Below are 27,268 nucleotides of genomic sequence, written 5' to 3'. Positions count from 1 at the left end.
GAAGGAGTTGATACAATGGAAAACTCACATAAGGAAACATTTTTGCCAAAGCCTGCAGGAGCATATTGCCACCTGTGTAACAAACTGATACTGTGCATTTTATAATGGCACGCAACGGAAGTGGAATATTAAGGGAGTATAGGAGAGTCAACAGCACTTTGTACGATATCATAGAACTCAAAGTGGGGGACCAACGACTTGTCGACAGCCGCTTAGCACGCGAAGCACATTCTTACCCAACTCCCAGGACCAACCATACACTTTAGACAATCTCTTTACGTAACTCCAATTAAATCCGTTTGTAAACTAATTGAAGAACAAGTCACTGTAATGGATTGACTCACTGGCAAGGAACAAACCGAAGCTCAGTTTCTAATGAAGTGCTTACGCCTCCCAGGGATAAAAAGGGAACTTAACTGGACCTGGAATCATGGACTATTGCTAGAGTTAAAAGAAAGATGGACGACAAAGACTGGCAAAACTGCCTGGATTAATTTAGTTTCATTTGCCTCCAGGATACATGGCTCCTGCATCCAGAAGATAGACCGGTTTATTTTTCTTTGCTAACGATAAAAAGTACTGGTGGTTGCACAAGCGAAGGACTGGTTACCTGGTTCAAAAACGATCTAGTTGGAGAAAAAAACATTGTTCTGTTTTCCATCCACCGATATTTTAACAGCGAAGTAGGTCACTGATGATACCATTGTTCTTTTTATTGTTAATATATAGCTATGGTTTAAAGAAACCACAATCAGTGATCTATTAGCTCATATTGAAGAAATAGACTCATACAAAAACAGGTCAGTAAGGAAATGCATATATTATTAATCAGTGATTTTAATATACAGCTAGAAATTGTACAAAACTATTAATTTCTGTATAAAAACTGTGATGACTTTTTGTACACCACACACACATTTTGACCATAAATTGATAAAAGTGTTGATGGCAAATGGCTATCAGGGATGCAATGGTAGATTCAGTAAAGATATCCCGCCAAAATCAACATTCTGTGCACGTAATAAACCTGCCTTGAGTCCGCTATGTTCATGATTTGAGTACAAAATGTAATCGAAATCTAGCGGATATGACTTCAAATGCAGCATATGCAGTTGCTAAAATACATATTACAGAGAAATATAAGGAACTGTATTTTGCATCAAAGCTATCTGAGATAAATACTAAGGATATGCTAGCTAGATATCAAGTTTTCAAAACACATTTTGGTTTAGAAAGGTATCTCGATTTCATAGAGAATGGAGAAGCTAAAATGCTCTATTGGAAAGCCCGATTGGGCAATCTACCCTGGGCGACTGTAGCAAAAAAATGGTGCGAGGCAATATGGACAGATGTAAGGGATGTCAAGCAGTGAGAGAAGATCTATAACATTTTTGTAGTAGTTTGCCCTCTTTATAAGCCCAGAAGAAGATGGCTCTTCCCTCTATATAAGAACCAAAATATGAATACAACTCATTAGGTTATTCAGCCTTTTTGGGGTTCTCAAAAGGATTCAGTTCTCTGGTCGCAAAGCCAATACTTGAAAAAAGCCTGGCGAATAAGAAGAACATTCGTATGGCTTTAGAATTGTGAACAAACACCGGTTTGAATTTTCTGTAAATTGTATTGATCAATGTTTTATTTATGGAATATGATAATTGTCTATGAAATTGTATGTGTATGTGGTGATTTTAAAGAGATGAAATATGTTGCTAATATGTTGATTTTATTGTCTTTGATACCAAAATAAATCTATTACTGACTGACTGGAAGCGTAATATGCTTTTTCACATAATAATACCCTCAGATTCTCAGAAAAAGGCTTCCCTGTATCAAGTTCTCACCCATTGTTGGCTCTATGTGTAGCTCTATGTGTAGCTCCCTGTCTGATCAAGGTTTTGTATATGTGAGAAATGAAGCCCGTGGTTCCAACATGTGAATGCAATACTTGTTCAAAAGGGTTCAGATCCATACTGAGATGTGCACACCAGCTTACATATGTCACAAATCCGTTGAACTACAAGAAGTGGAGTACTGTTAATGTACAATCAATATCAGTTTCCATTTGTGGCAAGCTGATGTGTTCCCCTTTTCTACATTTTCCCACCCGTTACACTACTGCATCATACCACTCCTGGAAATTTCCAGGCTTTGAAATGTTATCTTCGATTGGCAGAGCCTTAATACAATTAAACGGAGATAGCTATGACCATAATATGTGCATCTGTCCTTTTTCACCATAGATCCAAGCATACCCTTAGCATCAGACAGGACCACAGTCTACTTGGAATCCTCCCTGTAGCAACCCACAATTTCTGAGGAGATCGACCATAACCCTAAACTCAGAAGCTCTATAGTTGTTAAGCGACTTCAATTCAGCACTCCAACTAAGTCAATGCCTAATCTGGGATGCCCAATGAAAGCCCTTATTTATATATTTTTATGACAAGTTCATAGATCTGGATGATAAACCCTTGGATAACACCCATCTCTTTGAATCCCCCGGACCACACTGAGCCAAGAATTAGGTTTGATTGGCAAATTAAAAGATTTATTGAACAATTAAACAAAATATATATCACACTTTTATAGATAAATATTTGATAGCACACTTATGAATATGACAGTGATCAACAATGGATAATATTACACTAGCACACTTTTTTAATTACTTGGGAGTTGGTATAGAGAGGATAAAGTAGCTGAGAATGCTTTTATGGGTTCAAGGAAATGCAATGATGGAAAAGAATGCAGCACAGAAATAACTGAGATGGTTTCCACAAGAGATAATATGATCACTTTTTCTTTTGACAATTCACTCCCCCCCTATGCAATGTAAGGAGATGGAAGGAGAGCACACAATTTTCAGGAATACAATCGAATGCAATAATTCAGTTCCCCCCTAGCAAGCTGAGAGCAACAGGGATGATTTTAAAACACAGGCAAAAATACTTTAAATGTGATTTGCAAAGAAGTGAAAATATGCTAAAAATGATTTTAAATTCCCAATAGGAGATTCAGGGTAGGTGATAGCTACTTAAGATTGGTTCAGGTCAACACTATCAGTGATTCATGAGGGATTATCAGGTTGAAAACCGATTTCAGTAGTTGGCCCAGAATCTGCCACAAACTTTTTTAAGATGCTCACAATGGTTCTGTTGCATCTCTCCACGGCACCAGAAGAGGCTGGCCGGTAAGCAATATGTAGCTTCCTTTTAACCCCCAGTATCTCCCACATCTTTGTCATTACTTCGCTGGTAAAATGCTACCTCCGTCTGACTCGATCCTTTGGGGTAGACCGAAACGGGAAAATATGTGGTTGATCATCAGGGCAGCTGCTGTTTCTGCCTTGCAGTTTGGGGCCGGGAGACATTCCACCCATTTAGTAAATAAGCATGTCACCGTCAACATGTACTTATTTCCCCTAGAGGAGCGAATTACGGGGCCTATGAATTCGACTTGCAAATCTGACTATGGCAGTGTCATCCCCCACTCTTGGAGAGGCGTACGGTGTGTGAGGGATGTTGGCTGAAATTGTGCACACACAAGACACCCCTTCAAGTATTGGTCGAGGTCCTGCCCCATGTGTGGCCAGTAAGCAACCTCTCCTATGATCTCAAGTGTTGTATGAAACCCCCTATGACTGGCGGTGGCCGCATCATGGGCGTGACTTAACATCAGGCTTCGGAATGAGGTAGGGACCACCCACTGATTATGGCCAGCTTGGGATTTCCTTACCAACAAACCGTCTTGGATTCGGAACATTTTTGGACATTTCATCAAAACTCTAAGGTCCTCTTTCCCAATGTAATCGGTATCCGTCAGGGGAAAGTTCTCAGGGTCCTCAATGTGTTGGTAAAAGTTACCAATTATTGGATCCCCCTTCTGAGCCGAAATCAAATCAGCATCTGGGGTCTCCTTACTCCATTGTGCAGTTGAAAGATCATTGTGAGCATTTGTCTGGGACCTAGTGATAGCAATGACCTGGATTTCCCCCAACAGGGACTCAATCTCTATTAGATCCCCTTGGATGGCCCCGGTTTTGGCCAGCTGATCAGCTAAGTCATTTCCAGTTTTGTCTGGTCCGTCTACTTCGGAATGACCCTTGATCTTCTTCCAGTAGATGGTCATCCCATTCACGGTGACCAGATCATCAATGTTTTGAATTAACTTCTCATGTTTCAAGGGTTTGTTATTAGCACATAACATGCCTCTGGTTTTCCAATTAACCAGGTGCTCCATGAACCTGTTCCGTACATAATCTGAATCTGTGATTATGACCAGTTCGTGGAGTTGAAGTTGGACAGCGGTGAGGATGGCCTGATACACAGCCATCAACTCTGCCACCTGACTGCTTCGGGGACCAATTTTGTACCCAGCGGAGGGTTCTGGGGACTCATTCACCCATGCATTCCCTACGCCGGCCACAAGTTCTTTTTCCCCGTTGTTGTCAACATGGTAAGAGCATCCATCCATATATACAGTGGGCATTCCCTCACAATTGTCTTCTTCAAAGACTTTGTGGGGGGGAATTAAGGTATGCCTCCATGTTGTCCTTGATTTTTAGACTTTCGTTCTCGAGACAGTTTTCTCTGGCACAATCATGCAAGTCAGCCAGACATTGCGCGAGGGGACTCTTCTTGTTTTGGCTGTATCTGACCCCCACAGAAAAGCCTTGCATTGACAGAATCCAGGAAGTAATCTGGGAATTACTCACATTTCCGGCCCGGATTCTGTCACTTTGGAGATATTGCAGAGGTTGGTGTGGAGTCTCCACTATGATGTGTTCCCCCTGGATAAATGGGCAGTAATTCTTCAATGCCCACACCGTTGCCAGGAGTGCCTTCTCACAATCGTTGAATTTTTCCTCCACAGAGGATAACGTTTTGCTCGCATAGGAGATCACTTTATTGACCTTGTCATGCTTTTCATATAATACTGCAGTCAAGCATCTATTAGAGAACCCGGTCTCCAAGAAAAACTCCTTGTTTCCGACAGGGTAAGCTAGGCAGGGCGCTTGTGAGAGGCTTCTTTTGAGCTGTCTTACTGCGTCTGATTGTTCTGGACCCCATTCCCACTTGACCCCCCCTTCAAGAGATGAATCAGGGGTCTAGTGATCTCTGCGTAGCCGTCAATGAACTTTCTGCTGTAATTAGTCCGTCCAAGAGGTTTCCGCAGAGTTGTGGGGTCTTTTAGTTTCTGAAGTGCTTCCACTTTCTTTTCCTGGGGACAGAGACCCTGAGGAGTAATCTCATGCCCCAAGAAATTAACACGGGTCCTACACCACTGTGCTTTCTGAAAGGAAAGTTTTGCTCCGGCGGCCCTCAACTATGTCAGAACATAACGGATCTCTGCTATGTGTTCCTCCACAGATGAACTTTTGATGACATCATCATCTACATAAGCCAGGTTACCCCTCGCACCCAAGTCAGGCATGGCCTTATGTAGGAAAATGTTGAATTCATTGCCAGAGTTGAGATATCCGAAGGGAGCCTGGGTCCATGTGTACTGCTGGCCCCCAAAGGGAAAAGCCAGCTTGTATTGGTCCTCCCTACTGACAGGCACAGTCCAGTATCCGTTGGTCAGGTCTATTGCAGTGAATACCTGTGACCCCTGGATCTGGGCCAGCCCTTGGTCAATGTAGTGAAGAGGCCATCGGGAAGTATGGACCCGTTTGTTGAGCTCCCTAAGGTCGGCGTAGAGTCTCCACTGGCCGTTTGGCTTTAATATTCCCAGCACCGGATTATTGAAGGTGCTGTGTACTGGACGGATTATCCCCCGGGACTCAAGGTTCTTAATTATTTCAGTAAGGGACTCCATGGATGCGAGAGGCAAGTGATATTGCTTCACAAACACTGGAGCCATGCCAGGGTCCGTGAGAATAATTGTTGTGTGGATGTTGGTGCGTCCACAGTCATATGAGTCTACCGCAAAGAGATCTTGGAAATCCAAGAAAACTTGTTTCAACTTTTGCTTCTGTTCCAGAGTCACACAGGCATCAGATAGGTTGACTCTCTCTTCCACCATCTGCCTGAAGCCTGGAAAGACTTCTGGTTTTGCTATCTCAGCGGCCTCCTCCAGCTGGGTGGAGAGGTCCCTGGCCAGAGTGCTGATTTGGACTGGAGGCTTCAGGTGGGAAAGGCATCCCTCATGGACCCGGAAAATCACCTCATCCCTTCTAAAGTCACATGTCACATCTTCCTTACCATAAGGGCAGGAAGTGTACACCAGGAAGTTCCCCCCATGCCGGGTAAAGATCCTGTCTGGTGTTGTATTGTCATCACTGTCACTGTCGACGCAGTCCTTGGGGATTGGTCCTAACAGTTAATTTACTAAATCAATGGAAAAATGTCGGTCATCAACCGCCATTCCAATAATGGTGCCTGCGGCTAGAGTAATACTCTTTAAGTCGCTGTTATCCACCTATTGGAATGGTGTCATGTTCTATGTTGACTAATGGTGTTGGGTTTACCCCCAACCCTTGCTGTTGAAGAGAAGCATTTAGATGAATATAAGCATCAGGGTTTTTCAATTTTTGTCCTCTTAACTTTCACTTCCAGGGCGAATTGTCAGGTCCTTGCTGGGATGGTGACTTCCTCTTTAATCTGAATTTCAACTGCATAAGGTAGCAATTGAGTCGACCTAAATGCTTTTTCTGGATCATCAAAGCCCATGGGATTATCCACTAATCCGGACCAAGTTTATTAGGTCGAAACTGATAGGCAGTGATATTCTCAATCGCTTTGCCAAAGTAAAAGGCGGCAGTGACGTCTCGCACGACCCAACAATTATGGACTATGCTCTTGTTGCCAATGGAGATTTTGAGCATACACCTGCTTGGCAGGAGATGTTTGGAATTGGGTGTTTCCAGATCCATTTCCCATTTGTCTATCAGTTTGAATGTGGGAATGGCTGGATCTTTTGGGAGTTGGCGGAACATGGCTTTGCTGATGAAGCTCTTACCGTTGTTCACACACACTCGGGCGAGAACAGAGTCCTTCCCATCATTTAACTGAACAGGGATGAACAACTGCTCTCTAATTTGCTGAATATCAGCCAGGCTCTGAGCTGATTTCACATCTTTCTGGACTATTGGAGTGGGAATATCTGATTGTGGATTAGTAAAGAATTTCAGCGTGTTTCCTTCCAGTGTGGAATACCACCTTAAACTGGAAGGAAGGTTGAGTTTCTGAAATAGAGAGAACCCCCCCCCCCCCATCACCAGTCTGTTGTCCTACTGCTATTACTGGCACGTCTGGAATTTGGTTATTCTGGAAGTGAAATTCTACATGGTCAGATTTTTGTTCAACCATGTGGCACGTGCCGTTTAAACTAACATGGATGACACTCTGTTTCAATTTTATCGGTCGGCTAGTCTGGGTCCAGAGGACCTTGTCTACGCAATCTATTAGGGGTGAAACCTTCTCAGGAGGTCATTCCCTAGTAAACAAAGGGTTCCCTCTGGAGTCACTACTATGACCGGGTGTTTCACCTTGTGTCGCCCAATTTTAATGTCCAAATCTGCAGTCCCCTCGACGGGAATTTCCTTCCCGTCAAAGTTCTGAAGTTGTGCAGGAAGAGAGGTGAGAGGAATATGGTAATTCTCCCCCCTTCCTGCATTCAGTTCATCAAAGGCCTTTTTGGACAGAAGAGTAGCTTGGGATCCAGTGTCCACCAGTGCCAAAATTGTACCCTGCCCCTGCACTTGTACCGGGGCATAGTATCTTCCCTTCTTCTCCTCAAGGGGGCACAGATAATGCACATTTTTGGACAACTGGTGGGCTAATTTGTTAGTTTTAGACATTGCGAGAGAAGAGATCTGGGCAGTATTCTGTGGAGAGTCATGGGAATCTGCAAGAAAAAGTTGGCAACTGGAAATCAAAGCCATTGTGGGTTCCCCTGGTTCCGGTTCTGGGCCACCCCTCCTTTTTGGAGGCAGTCACCAGGATGGGTCTGAACCAGGGGATTTTGATGCGGTTGGTTCTGGGATGAGATGATGGGCGGCGCTAGCTCAGTCCCCACATCTCCCCAGTCGGGATGTGAATCCCTTGGGACCCATCTTTATTTGGGAGGAGTTCCCCCATCTCTGAAGGAAAAGATCCTTTTGCCCAGGATCCTCCGAGGATCCCTCTCCCTCAAATTGGAAGATCTGTACCTCCTCCACAAACTGGGTCTGTTTGGGTCCTTTGTTTCTCCTACCTCCTCTCTGCTCCTTGGGTGGCAGACTTTCAGGGGTAGGAGATTTTGTTTCCGGTTCCTGTGTTTCCAGGGGCTGTTTACAAGTGGGGAAGGAAGCTTCCTCCAAGGCTTTACACCCCCCTTCCCCTTGTGCCTCCTCCCTGGGAACCAGTGGGTTATCGGGGTGCTGCCCCCGTCATTGTTCTGGAGCACCAGGCCCAGAGTTTGGGGCATTCTGCGCCGGCATGCTCATCTGAGGGTTCTGTTGAGCCCTCAGCATGTGACCCAGATCCCGTGCCATATTTTGGACCTGGTGCTCTAGCTGTGAAACCCGCTCAGGCTGATACAGGGTTCTATTTTCTCCCCTGGGCTGATCCCGGGAAGGGTAGCTATCCCTTCTCCGGTAGTACCCCGGGGGGTTGGGAAGATTTGGGTACCCCTCCACCCTTGGCCTCCCCTCTCCCGGATTAGGTTGTCTGGGCTCAGGGAATTTGGGAAAGAAGGATGGACGATTTTGGGGCTGGAAATTGGGTGGATACCTGGGAAAAAAGTTCTGCCCAGGGCTGGTGAATTTCTGCTCTCCTGGGGGAAGTTAGGAGGGAAGTTGCTTGTGTTGGGTGCCTGGTTGGATTCCCCCCCCTTGGGCCGGAGGAGTCCACACATAACCCAGTTTGGGTCGGTTTCCCTTGTAACAGGGATTTACATAGTCAGGGAAGCGAGGGACCCCATTTGTGGGACTACCTCCTTGACTCCCTGTCTGACTGGCCAGAGGGCCTTCTGAGCCGAGAATTATTCGGTGCAGGCAGGTTTTTAGGCCCCCCCCATCTCCAAATCTAAAATGGGGGCAACCTTTACCTCTGCCACCTTGGCAGCAGCAGGGGTGCTGGTCGGTTTGGGACTTTTCTGGGCGTTATTTTTATTTTCTATGGGCTTCTGCACCTCATAGATCCGGGTAGCCTGTTCAATGACCCAGGCTAGTGACCTTTTCTCGTGAAAATCTTTCACTAGCTGGGTCATTATGTATTTGGGTAAGGCATGGAAAAACGTATTTACAAACTCTTTACTGTCCGTGCGCACCCTTTTAGTAGTCTGCGCAAAGGCATGCTTCAATTCCTGCACAAATTCTTGTGGGGCCTGATCCTCCCCACATTGCAAATTGTAGGCTGCCTTGCGAGCCTCTTGGGGATTTCTGTGAACTGAAAAATGTTTCAAGATGGCCGCCCTATATGTGGACCATCTTGAATGGTTCTGGTCCTCCAGCCCCGCAAAGAAACTGGAGTATTCTGGGGAGAATGTCCATTCTACATACTGGATGCAGCTACTGCTGTCCTTCAAATGGAAAGTCTCCATCATTTGCTCGTAAAGCTCCAAGTGTTCCCAAACAGAATACTTGGCGTTCTTGTGATAAGGGGTGATGACACTCCTTATTGCCTTAATCTGTTTTAAGGGGTCCTTAAGCAAGGCCCTTTTTTGCCTTATTGGCCTTCTTGGTTCGGGTAACCCTAGTCCATTCATCCTCTGACTCAGAGGCACTGCTCCCAGAGGTTCCCGTTTGATCTTCCAGGTTCCCCCGAATTCTGCGAGCCTGGGAATGGCCGGCAGAATGTGGGGACCTAGTCTCATGTGTCCTGGGGTGCGCGGAGGAGTCTTCAGATTCCTCTTTGCTGCCCGGATTTGATGGGTACTCCCCCCCCACTGACCTCACTGGGCAGAGGTTTTCAGAATGCCCTTAGAGGGCCTACTCTCCTGGGTTCCCCACTAAATTGCACTGTACTTAGGTGCTCATACCCGGATGCCCACCCATCCATTCCTGGGTGGTACTGGCCTATGAGCCCCATACTTTTAGCTGGATAGTAATCTTCCATCCCTGTGGCCCTGTGCTCATGTGCGCCGGGTTGCAGAGTCCAGGGACTGGGAGAGGTGAAGGCCTCTGGTACTAGGGCTCCTGAGGTTATGCTCAGGTGTTTGCCTTTCTCAGCAAACCTCATCTCTATCAGCCCCTGCTCCCTGTTGCAATGCAAGAGCCTGTGCTTTCAGTTCCTCAGTCAAGGCCTTACTAGACTATCAGTCTCTCCTGCATGGCTACTTGTTGCTGGAGCCTATCATTGTCCTGGCAGAGTCTCTCATTCTCTCTCTGTGCTTCCTGGTTTGTCCTGGAATACTGGGCCAGTCTTTGCTGCAGGAGGGTTAACTCCTGAGTCCCATCCCTACTGGCCTGCTCCTTTCTTGCCAGAGCATCCTCCACCCTCCTGGTGTGCTCCAACAAGTTTTGATGCTCTTTTTGGCGGTCACCCAGTCCCTGGAGGGAGAGGTGATTTTCTTCCATTTTTCTTTTTAAGTGGCAGACTTCCTGGCCTAAGATGTCCCTTTCCTTTGAAAGGCACCAGCTTTCTGGTGTTCTTCCTCAAAATCTGTCTGGGTATCCGGGTCTTTCAGAATCAGTTTCTTGCTTTCTGCCTTCACTCTATCTAGATGCCTTTGCAGGGTGGCTACCTGCTCTGTGCATGCCCTATTGAAGTCCAGTTGTTGATCCAGCTTTTTCTGGCTCTGCAGTAGGGCGTCCAAACCTTCTTGATACTTCTTCTGCAAGGCCAGAAATCTGGTATCCTGGTCAGACTTTTCCTGTTGCAGGATACCCAGTTCCTCTGATTTTAATGAGCTACTGTCTAATCACATTTTCTGACTCCTGGCTCCTGTGCAGCCTCTGCTCAGAAGAGACCAGGTCAGATTGGGCCTTCTCTAATGCCATCTGTTGCCTATTTGCCAGATCTTGGCCTTCAGCACATTTGTCCTGTATGGCTCCCATATATAATCCCTGTCTTTTGCTTGCAACTACTGGTCTGGGTCTCTGCTTCCGGCAAAAGTTCTAGCCAGAAGCGAACAGCACAGCTCGGCTGTTGAATAGTTTAGTTAGGTTGCTGGATTCTGGGGCCTCCCAAGGATTCAGCTTGTGGACTAGGCCTCTCTGCAGCAAGCTCCGAAGTCTGGATTCTAAGTTCTGGAGTCTTCTGGCAAAGCGCTTCGCAAGAAATCAGTTTGAAGTGCAAAGTGAATCCCTACCTGGGTTTCAGTGGTCCTTTTCATGTCTTTTGAAAGTGGGTGGGAAGGCTGACTTTCTATGCCCAACCCTCTGAAGATCCTGATAGGTTAGCAGATTTTCTGTGCTCTCACTGGAGAACAGAGTTGTGAGTCATGCGGTGTCATTTTTATGGCATACAGAAAGAACACCCCACTTGTCACTTTGCCCACAAATCTATTTTTGATCCAAATGCGTATTTATCTATGTACAATTTTTCTAATATTATATGTCCAGTTAACATATTTTATGTAGCGCCAAACCATCCGATCCCCGTCTTTGTAAGATGCTGTGTTCACTTCTGACAGAATGAACACAACCTCTAAACTTTCCCAGAATTTACACAAATGTGCGCAAGGAATATGGGCATCAGATGATGGAAGTGTCAAATTTGTAACATACATACATACATACATTTGGAGTAATACCCTATTTTCCACTACTACTCCCCAGAACATACCACAGACCCCTAACACCTCTTAAAATGTGCACAGAAAAATTACAGTAATAATGATATTATTTACATAATTCTGACACTTCCGTATTATGAATTATCCATCTTTTTAAAAATATGCTCTGGCCCAGATGGGTGTGGTTTAGTTTCCAAAGCGCATGGGGGAATTTCTGTCTGTCCCCGCCTCCAGCTCACGTGGCTCACAGAGGCAGCACCCCTCCCATTTCTTTCAAAGAGGAAGCCATTTACGACCCCCTGATTTAGCATTTGCCTGAACCAAGGAAAGTTCATTGTTCCGTTTCCTGCAGTCCCAGGTATTTCTCCCCTAATTCAATCAAGGAGGAGTGTTCTCCTTTTGGTGGGAACAGCAGAAGGGCAGCCAGGCCTGTGAATGCAGTTGCTGGGCAAGTTTCAACTCCTGTCGGGGTAGTTTCCGGGCAGAATTCAATCTCTTTAAGCCAGGCTTCAGCCAAATGTCGCTTTTGTTACAGTTTTTCTTCATTCAAATCAAACTTACAATTTTGACACATGCAGCTAGAACGCCGATTCTAAGTTCAAAACTATGACATTTATACAGTTGCAACCTATGTGACACTCCAAAGTAAATCACTCATTTATTTTAAACATTTCGATTTTAGTGGCTTTAAGTCCAATTTCACTTAAGCTGCTGACATCCACAGCTCAGCCACTTTTGTTATGAACATTATTTTAGGCTCTTCATCTTTCCAGATTTGATATGCACACAAGACTTCATTCTACCGGACGTCTGCTGGTATTCAGTAAGATTTCTGAATATCTTGCAATGTTTGAAATAGGCATTTTGAGCTTGCATTTCAGAGAAACAAATGTGATTTCAAAGCGCTCTGCTGTTTTTCCTTTGGCACCACGTTTCACTCATGGCACTTCTGGCCCATCACGCTCGCACTGGTGGGTGGCAGGTCAGGCGACCATTTTGGTGTGCGCAAAAACTGCGCGGATTTCCTGGATTCTGGCGCAAATGTGGGCTTTTCAGCCATCTTGGATTTTCTAAGCCCACAGCACGAAATGTTGTAGCATAATAGTTCAAACGTGGGTCAAGACACCTGACATAGTATTCCCTAAATTCCCAGGAAGCTGAGACCATCCTCTTCTTTTTGCAATATCAAAGTATTGTAGGTGATCTGAGCTACTTACCATCCCACAGAAAATACAGTCAAACCTTGTGGTATCCTTAAAGAATCACCTTAACATCTTAAACAGAAAAAACAATTCCTCTTGATGGATATCACTCTGCCAATCAAAAGAAACCTGCAATTTCTCCTATCTGTTGATATCTTGTTTGCAAATGCTCTCAGATCTCCTCTATAATATTTTTCAAGGGCATCCATGCTTATTTCTGCAGGTTTACATTAAATATAGAAAGATTTCCATTCACATAATTTTGTGCAAATAGAAGACATAGCGAATAACTCAAACCTATAGTCCATAACCCCATCCTGGATAGCTTCACATATTTGGATTGTTATTGCCAGTGGGTCCACCACAAGAGCAAATACGTGGGGTGAAATAGGAAATTTCTGCCTTATCCATCTTCAGTCCAAATGGTTCCGCTTCAACATCATTCATTCATGCATTCCTTCATTTTGTCATTTGTTATAGTGCCTTTCACCGTAAATAGGGTTCCAAAATGCTTTTGGTTGAACGCCCTCAGAAGGGGACCTCACAGACAACAACACTTGCAACCAGATCAGAGTACAAGACCTGTATCCAACACTTGCAATTATTGCCCATTCCCATTTGGAAAGAAAACCTCCGACAGGAGCCCACTGCCTTCCTTGTCAAATGGTTTTTCAGCATCTAGCGATTCCGCCCCAGCAATGAAATCAAAACGAATGTCTTCCTGATTGTGTCAGCTCCCTAACTGCCAAAAGAAAAGACAACTTGAACTTGATTTTTATGGCTAAACTCAGGCAAATACATGTCAAGCCTAGGCTCTAAAACTCTGAACAATATATTTGCACCCATGTTAAGTAGGGAGGTGGGCCACTACAGTAAAAACACTAGTTCCTGGCAACATCATCACTCTTCAGCACCTTAGGATTTGCAAGTCTACTGTCACCTGGGTTCCTTTGTACCTTGAAGTATGTTCCCTTATACTCCCTCTGAATTCCAAACCTCCGACACACCCTTATGCTAGTCGGTGCCCTGCAAGGATCAGTGCTTGCACCTCTGCTCTTCACCCCCTACCTAGACAGCTGCCCTAGCAAGACTTACTGTTTTCTTCTTTCTCAATTTCACACTAGTCATCTTGGAATGGATTACCAACTGTCTCAGTGCAATACATCACTTGATGGCTCTCCGCTGTCTTATGCTGGACACCTCTAAAACAGAATTAATCTTTCTCACGGCTTTCAATGACACCCCGACCCTCTCCTCTCATATCTTCTTCCTGACTTACCATTCTCCCTCACCCAAGACTTGCAATCTTGGGGTGCTCTTTGATAGTAACCTGTGCCGGCTGCAATTCATCCCTACCACTGCCTCTGCTACTCATATTAACCTTCTCAACATATGGAAAATGTGTTCACTTCCTACTCACCACTCTATGAAAACTCTAATCTCCACATTTCTGCTCAGCAAACTTGACTACTTCTCAAGCCTACTCCTTGGCTTTCCACTCTAGTTCTTCCGCTCTCTAGACAAAAGTTCTCACTTAGCTACCAGCGCCCTCTTTAACCTACCCAGATCCTCCCCTACTTCTACCTACCATCACTATGCTGGTTGGCACTCTATGCACAACAGCTCCCTTTTTGCAAGTTTGTTTTCCTACTCTACAAAGCTGTCAATGATCTTGCTCCTCAGTAACTGCGTGATTGTATATCAGTTTACTCATCATCTCATTCCCTCCGATCTTCCTCTGCACTCGACCTCACCGTCCCATACCCTCCCTATGCCTCCTCTCGCTTACGGTATTTCTTCCTACTTGCTCACTCCAACGGAACCCGCTGCCCATAACAAATGAAAGCCAGCCCTACAGTGGATCTCCTCAAAGCTCAGCTTAATCTTCACTTTCTTGCAAAAAAGGGAGCTCCCCTGTCCTCATCACCCTTCTCGCTGACTGGCCACATCACTCCCTCCAGTGACACATAATTTTGAAACTGTGTATATTTGTACCATACTCCTCTTGTGTGTGCAGAACTTGCCCCTTTGGCCACCCGATTCTTATATTTTTATTTTGCTTTTCATCCCTGCTCGATGTCCAACTTTGCTCATATCCTCATAAACTGGCTCGCCACTCCCCCCCCCCTTATGGAGTGCCTCTACTATCCATAAATAAATACAACTTGCCCAACCCCAGCCTAATAGGAACACAGGTAATGGCCCAAAATGTCGCCCTCACAATTACGACGGTCGAAAATGTAGACATTTTGTTTTTAGATCCCCCCCTTAAACCACAAATATATGTGTGGGGGGTATATGATATAATATTAATATGGGTGGGGGGGGTTTCCCCCTGCATATTTATGTGTGGTGTAAAGGGGGTTAAAAACAAATAAAAAATAAAAAGTTGGCATTTTCGGCCGTCGTAATTATGATGGTCGCAGTGATCACATAGATTCGGAACACCTAGTATAATAACTTATCATCCTTAGTCAATTTAGGCACACTCAGGCTCTGCAAATACACACATTCCCTGCAACAACCCTTTCTCATCGTGCCTTTATACATATATGTAGTATTGGGGTTCTGGTAACAGGCACACGTAGCAGAGTACCTGTGTGATGCCCTTATGAATTGGTGACAGGGTGGAAGTACCTGTGTGATGTCCGGATGAATTTTATGACAGGGTGAAAGTACCTGTGTGATGCCTGGATGAATTGGCGACAGGGTGAAAGTACCTGTGTGATGTCCAGATGAATTTTATGATGACAGGGTGAAAGTACCTGTGTGATGCCCGGATGAATTGGTGACCGGGTGAAAGTACCTGTGTGATGTCCGGATGAATTTTATGATGCCCGGGTGAAAGTACCTGTGTGATGTCCGGATGAATTTGCTGGACAATATTCTTCACTTGTCTAAACTTCATGGACTTATTTCTCCTGCGCCACGGGCGCCATCACCTCTGGACTCATTTCTGCCATCTCTGGACTCACATCAAGGACCATCCTCATCGCAACTTGTAGTATTGGGGTTCTGGTAACAGGCACACGTAGCAGAGATGACGCTGAAGGCAGATAAGTATAAAAGGAAAGTGTCTTTATTAAGTTTCAGGGCAAGTTAGGAAAGGGAGGCAGGAGTTAAGTAATATACATCCTCTTTAGTCAGATCTCCCATCCTGAGTCCTTAACTGTCAGTCCTGGAACCTTGATGTCCTGTGAGGTTCCAGGCTACCTCATCACATTCCATGACCTACATTGGTGCACACAATACAAGACACATCCTACAATATATTTATAGTCTATCTATTACTTGTATCATCCTCGACATCTAGACGTTAATATAAAATTGAAGCTGAGGCCCCTAGCCTTGAGAGCAGAGGAGTTAGGAATCCTATTCTTCCTGGATGACATGATCTCAAATTTGAAGACCCCTTCTGGCTTACAAACACAGCTTGATCTATTTGAGGTGATCTGCTGGTTCAAGGATTTGACAATCAACAGCATCAAGACAAAGTTTGTAGATAGCTCTTGGATGAAGAAACCTAATGTTAATATCTATTTATGTTAAGAAAAGGTTTTGAAAGAGGCCCATTTTAACTAGCTTGGAGTTTGATTCTGTAGCTTGGGTAAATTGTCCACACAGGTTCATAAGAGCTCAGTAGTTCACTCCAGGCAGTGGGGTGCCTTGCTTAACTTTTCGAAATGATTTGGGAGGCCGAGTGGTTTTGCCAGCCTTTGAAATTTATTGAGGGCAGATTTTCAGTGCCGCCTTGTATAGTGCAGAAGCGGAGGTCTCGGTGTCCTATCCCTAATGGAACAAGCAAAACATTGGTCTTGAGGACCCATATATCTTTGACCCAGAGTATACCAATTATTTAATTGAGACTAGAGCTGGGAGTATGGGGCATTAAGGTTGAGGCCAGACTGAGACCTCTATTTTTTTTGGCTGAAACTGTGGTCCTCCTCTTTTTGTTTCACTAAAATGGGCTAGGCTAGGGATACACCTTGGCTCAGTAACCTTAGAAACATGTTAGTCGAGTTGAAAATAATGTTCATTATTTGGTACGAACCGCAACAAATACCTTTCTGGTATAATAATGCTGAAGGAGAATTGACTATTTCTCATTTTGTTGCTAAATCAGACTAGTAATATGGTATGTCATTACTTAGAAATGAAATTAGAGACAATCTGGGGGCTGAGTGGCATCTAGAGTTCATTGAGCCCTCCCTCCCTAGGACATTATATGTCAAATTGAGACTTGGTATTTTACCGCTCGCTTATTTTACCTCTAAATGGATGAAAGGCCCAACATTTTGGAACTATTGTCTGTCTTGTATTGCAAACAAGGAAGACTAACTGCATTTTTAATTGATTTGTTCCAGATATATGAGAATGAGGAGGTCATGGCTGGGACCGATGTTATGTGCAGAGGAATGAAAATTACCCGAGGCCCTTCTTCTATGCTGTTCTTGTGAGGCGAGTCTATTATTTTTGGTGTGTCGAATTACCTGGCAAAGGCATGGAGAATTCAAACAAGAAATATTAAAATTCCAACATCCTAGTAGCCACTGGTACATTTGGCTAGTTCATGGATCATAATTGATTAGTTATGTTGGGGTTATGCTGCAAAGTAGGTAAGGTAGTATGTAGATTCTAATATTGGCTTGAAATAATGTCTATTTATTGTATTTATGATAACAATGGATTTTATTAATGGCATTTATTAGTATTTCTTTTATACATTGTCATAGTTGCTGATATGATATGAGTTAAGTGATTGTTAGGCTGTTGTCCATGATATTTAATGGATCAACTTCCAAATAAACATAATCGGATTCTGAATATAGAGCTCTCAGAAAATGTATGAAACACTGAGAAATCTCCTGTGCCTGATCTAAGCATCTGCACCCCTTTATTTCAGCTCTGAATCCTAAGCCTATTAGCAAAGAAATTGTAACTGCTTTATCTCTTTTCTCCTAAAAACTTTATTTTGTAAACCAAAGCTTTATTTAAAAATATTCTTCCATCAAAGGTGCTTTTAACTGTTGGCTCTTCATCTGAATTTCTGTAATGTGATCTCCAGACCTGTCTCTTTCCAAGGGAAATGCATTTTGCATTTATTTATTTATCATTTTCGGCTCAAAAAAGCTATTTTTATCTTTTCACAGGTCCCTTAAAGAAAATGACACGTGCCACCTCCCAAACTATACATGTGGGTATTCGCCTGTATTGTTGGACTCAAAATAATGATAATTTCCTCTGTCAAATATTCACTAAAATTGCCCTCTCACAAGAGCCTAGCATTACACTGCCAGTCGCCTGGACCTATAGGCAGATTTAACATGGCCACCATTAATATCACCATGTCATGATCGGAGCACGCAATAATCGGACTGATACAAGAGGACACCAAATATTCCTGTCCCAATCCAACAAACAAGTTATCTAGTTTTGTAGTAGTTGCAGAGGACTATAAAACATACATTCCTCTGCTTCTGGATGAAGATCCCTCCAAATGTCTGTCCAGAAACAGTGAGCATGACTCCCTCAGAACTTCTCCAATCCCACTTCACTAGTCTCTGTGTCCCACTCTCTGAAAGACTGCCAATCCAACTTCAGATCCAATATCATGTTGAAACGCCCCATCTCCCAGCTCCTCTCACCACAACTTTGAGTTATTATATTTTACATTATATTTCAAAAACAGAAGGGGTGTAAGAGCATGTCTATCTATCAGACCTGACCAAAATCCTGGACTGCAAAGTGATAGAGAGGGACTTTTCAGCGTTACTGTTGGGCACTGCAGGTCCGAAAATTGTAGATGTCTCCTAGAAATCTTTTGCACTCTTATGAAGGTCAGGGTTAAAGAAGCAGCTGTGATAAATCAATTAGAAGGGATAGTGATCTTGCTCATATATCTTTTGCAAAAGAGGACTTCAGCTATCTACAAAATCATTGTGATGGGAAGGTTTGCAATGTACAGCAATGAACAAGGCTGAGAGCAATTCTTAAATGGGTGTTAACGAACAGTGAGAAAGGCATCAACAACATAGAGCTCATGAAACCTTCATGGAATAATATTACTACTGCCAATTAATAATCATATTGCTGGTTATAATGAAAGACTTGCTATTTACTGCCGGATTCTGCACATTTCACTGTTTTAGACAAGTAACCAGTGCTATTATTGACCTTCTCAACAGCCACCATTCTATGGCTATGATAAGATCACAAATGCAGACTAAAACGAGGTGGGTATAAGTGACATTTAAAAAAAAAAACTATCTTCAAAGACACAAATCACTCATAGACACAAGTAAAATTAGTGTGACCTTTGCTTATCAAGACTAAGAAGATAAGTGAATATTGAAATATTGTGCTCTAAATAAACTAGAACATGTGCGCAATAGCCTTGTTTTAATCTCATGAAATGTTCAAACCTGTTTTAGTCAATGTTACCTCTTTGAATTAGTTCAATCACCTACACGTTTGATCCACTCATATTGTGTTGTCCTCTGAAATCATGTCTTCAGAAAAGCACAGACGCAAAAACTGCAATGTCAAACTTGTTCTCACGTTATATTCAACTACATCAATCCTCAAGTATAATTGTGACATCATATTTGTATTGCAACATCTTGGATTGTAACATCTTATTGAAAAAAGTTGAAATTTCAACTAAACAAATTTTAAATTAGAAAAAATTGAAAAAAAGCTAGAAAAAATGTGAAATCATAGCTGAACATGTTAAATCACTTTAGAGCAAGATGCAATTCTAGTTGCAATAACTGCAAACAAAAGGGCATTCCAAACCCTGTGTTGGATGGAGAGGGGCCAACCACTATTACAATATTGTGAATGAGATACAGTATGTGTCATTGACATTTGAAACACCAGCGGACACATGATGCACCTTATGCCCTGAAACGAGGCCCGGTGTCTCACTTAGTGATTTATGGTTCACTTATTCATTTTTTTCCATCGCCAATATGTCTAATGAGAAACCATGGCATTTCTCCACTCTTGCGATGGTGAGACGCTTGAAGAAAACCACACTGCTCATGTGCTGGTTTATGACCAAATAAAACATATGGTGATATATTAGGGTGTGTTAACACTCATCTACTCTTCTGTGACCTTCATGTGTACAGTGTTTGTTGTGAAGTGATTTGGATGCCTGCCTCAGAACGAGGAGCTGTCGCAAGAGTTGGGTTTGAGTAACTCTACGCAAATGCCTTTTTGAATTGAAATCAAGGGGTGCCTATGGACTATTTTTTCATTGTTTAGGGGATTTAGGTTTAGTCACCCTAAGTTTCCTAGGGTCATCCAGGCGTGGACCCCTTGCTCACTGTGCTCAGAGAGGCACAACTCCACCTCACTGATCAGTCCCAACAAGGCGGAAACACGTGTATGGGGTTGCTTTTGGTACTCTTGTTCGGATGAGAATTGCCATAGCATTTTGGTGCTGGACTGCACATGTGGGCGGGACACAGACCGATATGCAAATGGTATTTCCCATCTGTGAAACGTACAGTGAGCTAAAGTGTGGCTGCGGACTCTCGAGTGGGTACCAACCCAAAGAACAGGTCATTTAGCCGTGTTCGTTCTCGCAGAGGGGCGCCTATGGACTATTTTTTCTGCCTTTTTGAATTGGTCTTGTGTTTTTTATTTTGGTTTATTTTGTTGCTTTTGTTTATCTATTGATTAATGAATCAAAAGGATCTATACTATAGAGAATAAGGTAATTGAAGCTTATCAATGCTTGGAGCAGGCATATAACACTGCTTTTTAGTTCCCTCTCCACAAACAATTTCAGAGGCTCACCAGGTATGCTCATGCTCCTATGTTGGGGCCGCAATTACCCTTGCGGTGAGATACGGCCAGGTCTGGTGTCCTGTGTGATAATGCCAGATATCAACAAGTTTGAAGACCTTGACAAACAACGCTATTTTTAGGTTCCCATTCCAGAAGTTGTTGCACTGTTTAATTACTATAGAACAAAAATATCACACTGCTTTTTTAATTTTGCTGATTTGGAAAGCACCAGCGTAACGTGCAATGACAACCCAAGTCATATCAGTCTTCAAGAGGCAAACCTTCGATTTGATCAACTCTTCCCCGGCCCTATTTAATTACTACCAAGCCAGTACAACCAACAGTTCAGTACACAGTAGATTCCATGTTCTGCTGAGGGATCACAGCAACTCTCGTTACATAGCTCACAAGACTTTATTTTAACTTCTTTCAGTTGATTTTAGGTCGAGCTGCTGTGGGGTGAGGGCATCCAACTGATATGTGGTGGTGCCAAATGTACACTGCGCTGCCTACACCTGAGGGGGTATGCTGCAGCCTGTGCAGCAATGTTGGAGAGGTTTAGGAACACTGGTCACGGATCAGCCATAGAAAACTCTCTCTGCCCACCTGCTGGCAGGAACCATAACTTACATAAGGGGTAAATACATGTGTTGTTTAGTGATAAGAGTCTGGGTGGGCATAATAATGCTCTGGTTTTAGGCTTTGTGAATCAGGTATGAGATAGCAGGAGCAGATCTTAGATGTTCAGGGCCTCTCCCGATTTGCTCCAGTGCAGATCTTCTGAATCTGGCCCAGCGTTTTGATATGCCAGACCCGTTTGAGCCGCAGTAAAGAATGGTTTCGCTTAGCAGTTTGCATTTTAGCAGCTAGTTGGGACACACTTTTGCTCTGTGGGTTGGCTCTCACACACAGTTTAATAACAGAAGCCATTGCGTGATCTTGCTTTCCCCGGCTGGCCCAGCAGCACTTTACAGAAGGCTTATTGTGCTATGTTCAAGGAATGGTGAACATTGGAAAAAAAGTTCTTGGACTCATGGTAGACCGTATACTGTAGAACTCCACTTCTTTCTAGGGCTCAATAATACAGTATCACTCATGTTATGTTTTCTGTGATAAGATAAATGGTATTAAAATTAAATTAATTAGTAGACATTGCACCGAGTAGTAGGGCGCACAGCACACAACGTTAAGGTGACTTTTTTCTAATGTTTTATCCTATAATAATGGTCCGCTTGAAGGCCAATGGCTTGCATCCCACCAGTTCAGCAACCCTTTGTAGTATAAGACTGTGTTTTCGACAGTGCACTACAGTACCAAATAGCCACAACACTAATGCAGAATTTTCACCCTTGTTCCAAAAGGTATAGTACACATTGATTGTTTATGTTGCGGAATTACAAAGACCTCCAATTGAATCCTTTTACTCGTCCATCTACCAATAGGACGAGCACTATTTCTTTTTTAAGTTGGAGGCACCCGCTCCAGTTTAAACCTGGGCAGAACTCGTTCTATTAACTGATGGCCCAATTCTTCATCTCTGGTGACACAGAAGATATAACAGCACTGAAGGTATGTGCACTTTCTATTTACCGTATAGCAGTTTCGGGATGGGAGAGGTTACATGGTGAACGTTGTGTTCACTAAGATTTACTAGACAATGGCCATTACCTTTTTTATTTCCAGTCGGACTGTGAGACACATGCATTCTGTCTGGTGAGCTGATGGGCGTTGTGGTCCTAAGCATAATTTCTCTGTTATCCCTGGGCCACACAAATTCAGATAAGAAATGTCCCTTTTCTATGTTTAGCACTTCTACTCCAATCAGCCCTAACCAAGAAATTCAATGAGGAGATCCGATGACAGTTGCAGTTCAAAACATCTCCCAACCCACAGGCACTTTTGTTCATGCTTCAGTATGCATACTGTATGCCTGCACATAGTAGTAATGTCATGTATCAGTAATGCTAAAATTGTCAATTGAGGTGAACATTTTTCATTGCCCTGTAGGTCTAGGTTTATCCCCGTACCAGTTTGTCACTATGAACAGAGCAAACTAGTTGTTTGTGTGGTTGATTTGCAGATATTTATTCATTAAGATATTTCAGATATTGACCTCTAATAACTATAAACATGCTGACATGAGTATGCATGCATCCAAGGAGAGGTCCACCTGGGCAGGACCACGGAGCAGCAGTCCACTCAGGTGGAAAGGGGGCTAATGAGAGAGTGTGGGTACTAGGGTGATTGGTGAAGGAGTGGATGTATTGCATGCAGATTGTTGCCACTTGCTCCTTAGCTGGCGCAACATGATCCTTAAGAAGAGCAAGTGCTGCTTCTAAGTGCTTAGCTCAGAGGCCAGGGACTTGCTGAATATCAAGCACATCATCGCTATACGCTGCTTGCACCTGGTAGTGTCCGCTGGCTTCTTGTGTACTTCTTGGTTAGACCCCCGGCCATCTCCCAAACAATGGTAGCTGTTTTCTGTTTGAATGCAAAGTTATGCAGGCATTCATCTTGAGGGTCTCAATTCACACTTCACAAGGTAGGCACTGCACTGCGCTCTGTCAGGTGTGACGCAGTGAGGGAGGGGATGCAGGTTCAGCTTAAACAGCTTTTGAAGAAGGTGGTGCTGTGGGGGAGCAGTTCATTGATAAGTATCTACTGCAGCACTGCCCCATGACATATGATGCCAACCGTCTGCCCTTCCCCACTCCCCAACTGTTCTGTACCTGTTCCCACTGGCAGCTTGACTTCTAAACAATCATGTATTGCACAGTAAGCTTGCTGTAGGTTAGTGTGGTTCCTTGTCTTATTTCAGCATTACCTCTCCAGTAACATCAGTTATAATCAACATTAGTAAAATTGGCTGACACACTATGCACCCTTGCCCACAGTATGAGACCCGCTGCCTCTGCTGCCAGGCACTGGGGAATTTACAGTGCAATACTGTACTTACTGATGTTCTGCACCAATCTGACCTCGGTCTGTGAGCAAGCTACTTTACAGTACACTGTGCAGCGACAAACACTGTATTGCAAACTCCTAACGCTTTCCATCTAAGATGAAAGTGGTTCACCTGCACGGTTTTTCTCTCCTTGACCACTGGCCTCTACCCTCTGCATATCAGGGGCAGCTGTAGGTATCTCCAATTGTTTCTTTTTAAAAGACAGTCTATATAAAAACACATCCAATAAAATGCAAGTGATAAATCAAAATAATAAATAAAGACAGGTATTAGGAGGGCATGCAATGGTGAGCGGGAGGAGGGAGGAATGGGAGGGGCAAGGAAACGGGCAGTAATGAAATGGAGGAATAGAGAGAAGGTCGGAGTGGATACTGGCTCCTGTACAGTCATTTGGTGTGTGTGATGCAGCCCCACGGCAGGGGCCAACAACTGGCGACGAGGCCGATGAAGACCCAAGCCGTGTGACAAGAGGTATGGAAGGGTAAGGGGCCTGGAGTACCCAGCAGAACGGTGGGCCAGTTGAGCCCAGCAGGAGAAAACACATTGGGCAAAGAGCCCAGCAGCACACAGCAGTGAAGCATCAACGGTTTACAGAAGCGGCAGGCACAGCTGCCTGGAGCAGAGGTGGGTTGTTGAGCCCGGCAGCTCTGAGAGGAGCCGTTGGTGCATGAAGGCCCAACAAACGCAGAAACGGGACGGACCATGAGGAAGGATGAGAGCTACAGCTCGCAGCAAGAAGGAGCAGCATGGATGCCTGCAGTACAATAGGCATAGGACAAAGCCCGCCGGACCGTCTCACAACACGGTGAGAAGTACGCCTGTAGGGTAAGGGAGCCCAGCAGTGCATATTGCAAGGAAATCTCTGGGAGAGGAAGGACGCCGCCGTGGGACAAGCGCCAACCGAAGACTAAGGCGGCCCAGAAACAGAGAGACGAAAGGGTAACGAGTCAACCCCCTCACCCCACACGGCCGCACAGTGAACAAAAACCAGCGCCACCACCACGAGAGGCTCGCGCCCCTCCCCCCCACTGCACACAGAACAGAGAGCCACGCTAGCACCACGAGGAGGACCGCACCTCCCCCACCCCACCGCTACCGGGAAGACGAAAGCTGCGCCACCTAGAGGCCCCAAAGGAACTAATAAGAATTTATAAACACATGATCAGGCACACACAAAAAAAGGAAAATAAATAGTTCAAACGAACGCTGCACCAAGAGCGCAGAGATGCTCCCACAACAGTGGAACCACGGGAACAAAAACTAACCTCCCAAACTCACAGTCACTCCATACTTGGCTGCACACAAAAAAAAATACATCAAAGTAAACGTATGTCCAGAGGTCAAGGAAGCCAAGCAGAGCACCAACTGGTACACCTACCCGAGCCCACGCAAGCACTTCGTCAGGACCCCGTCCTGGAAGCTACCAGACCCACAGGAGAACGCCGTGAGCAGCACCCTCCGTCAGGAGCCACACCACTGCAGTGAAACAGATTGCCACCATAGCACAGACCGCTCCAGCCCTGGAAAGTGGACACTGCGCCAAGTGCACCAGTCGCCCTTAAACCAAAAGCACATCAAAAGCGCCTACACCACGAGCCAGCTAGAGGACCGGAGAAGCCACCCTCCACCACCACCATCAAAGTGACTCAATAAGGACCACACCACCCGCCAACAGCCAGCAGGCAACAATCAAGGCCTGAAAACCATGTGAAACCTCACCACCACCAGCTACGCAAGAAAGCAAGTGAGAACATGCTGGCAGAGGAAACCAACACCAACCCGCCACACAAGCGACCCACACAACCACATCAAAGAAACCCGCCCTAGCCCACACAAAAACCAGTAACATGACGGACTACGGGCAAAGTACAGCTGATGCAGGTGCCCAGACACCTGGGACTGCTACACTGGCATCATACGCCCTTATCCTACAGAAACCCAACCCATTCACCCTACACCCGCGCCACGTCCAAGGACAAAGATGGGAAGAATGGGTCGAAGACTTTGAGGACTTCATACTAGCATTAGGAGACAGTGACCTGCCAAACAAAACAGCCATATTCACCAATGGGGCAGGAAAAGACATCAAAGGGATCATGAAAACGATCCGCACGGAGGAAAGAGACACATATCAACGCCTTCTCGCCACACTCAACAACAAACTGATAATAAACCCCAACAAGGACTATGAACGCTACGCATTCAGCCAACTAGTGCAACGTCCATACGAATCCGTGGGGGAAGTTTGTCATCTGTCTCCAGAACAGAATAGAGCACTGCGACTTCGCCAACTTCAATAATGAGGAGGCAATACGATTGAGGATCATAGAAGGGTGTACCTCATCAACACTCAGGAAACATCTGCTCAGAAAGCCCCTCTCCCTACAAAAGATACTCAACTTGGCAAAGACGCATGAGCGAGTGGACAGACAATCAGCCATCATTGAAAATAAAACCCAAAGTGACTACATTGCGGCCCTCACAATAGGACAGCCGGGACGACCTGGGCCTACAAGACCACGGTGAAGAAGAGGACTCAGAAACCTACGGCAACAAACAAGGAACAACACGCAATGTCACAGGTGCGGATGGGAGGTCCCACAGATGACCATGCCCAGCTACCGGACGAAGATGCCGGCGATGTGGCCAGGAAGGTCAATTTCAGGCGGCATGCAGCGTAAAGACGCCTACACACTCTGCAGGCCAACCCATGCCACCACCAAGCAGGCCCAGACAACCAGAAGGCCCCCACGACCGGCCAATGCACTGGAGGACCCGGGCACCACCAGCCCAAGTAAGACACCCAAGTCCGCCGATGACACGCCTAGGTGCCAGGTAAGGGATCGCGGACATGGACACCAACCCACCCAGTATAAGCAGGTATGAACACCCCTCCCCCCCACCCACCCAGAATTATGCAACCCAAAGAAATAAAGACCTGGACCAGCACGCTATACACGAACATCACCTGTCCTGCGAGACGACGGTGAGCAACACGACCACCCAGGACCTCTCGAGATGTCGAACCGGGGGGACGGGGGATATGTGGAGGACACAGCAGATGTCGGCACAGGGCGACGCTACCAGCCAAGGGCAGAAGCACAAACCCCAAGCCCATGCAGTCCAGTGGAGAACACCATAGGCGGTAGAGCCAAAAGAGCAGTCACACTGTGACCCAATACAGAGAGACCGCAGAATACCCATCACCATCCACATGATACCAAGTCCCGCCATAGGGAACAGCCGTCTCAGCCATCGCACGGCACTACAGCACGCCCTCATCAACATCCACTATAGATCATTTGAAATCACCCAGATGAAGGACCACACACCTGAGCAAGACGTGGGAGAGATAAGGAAAGCCAAAGAGAGGACATACCCTGCAGACCCCCTCCCAATCACAGGGGACAAAGAAGAAGGGCCAACAACGGGAAAGGACCACCGCGAAAAGACGCCAAAAGCCTCCATCCTCCACGAATTATACCTAGAAGACCCTGAACCAATGAAAGGAGAAACGGTCGAGAGGCAAGGAACAGATATAGGAGAGACACATTAAGCACCAAAACGAGGAAACGCGGGCGATACCCATGAGCCGCCGAACAGACCTCACTGAACAACAAAGAGACCCCAACGGCTGATCAAA

The 27,268-nt window shown here is 45.0% G+C and overlaps 1 protein-coding gene across 13 annotated transcripts in view; it reads right to left on the bottom strand.

Moving 5' to 3' along the window:
• Positions 1–27,268, bottom strand: part of TMEM266 (transmembrane protein 266) — an 818,009-nt gene that overhangs the window by 750,554 nt on the left and 40,187 nt on the right. For 8 of the 13 annotated variants that reach the window (XM_069624431.1, XM_069624430.1, XM_069624437.1 and 5 more), the window contains one exon: positions 15,715–15,909. The exons of 4 other annotated variants lie outside the window; for them this stretch is intronic. The gene's annotated coding sequence lies outside the window, so the exon portion shown is untranslated. Of the gene's footprint in view, positions 1–15,500; positions 15,530–15,714; positions 15,910–27,268 lie in introns of those variants that run through there. One more of the 13 variants, XM_069624436.1, reaches the window with a different exon arrangement.

The sequence above is a fragment of the Ambystoma mexicanum genome, chromosome 11, assembly GCF_040938575.1.
Source record: "Ambystoma mexicanum isolate Mex_15411 chromosome 11, UKY_AmexF1_1, whole genome shotgun sequence".
Taxonomy (NCBI): domain Eukaryota; kingdom Metazoa; phylum Chordata; class Amphibia; order Caudata; family Ambystomatidae; genus Ambystoma; species Ambystoma mexicanum.
The sequence above is the reverse complement of the archived record's forward strand: the minus strand, read 5'-3'. Positions and strand labels throughout refer to the sequence as shown.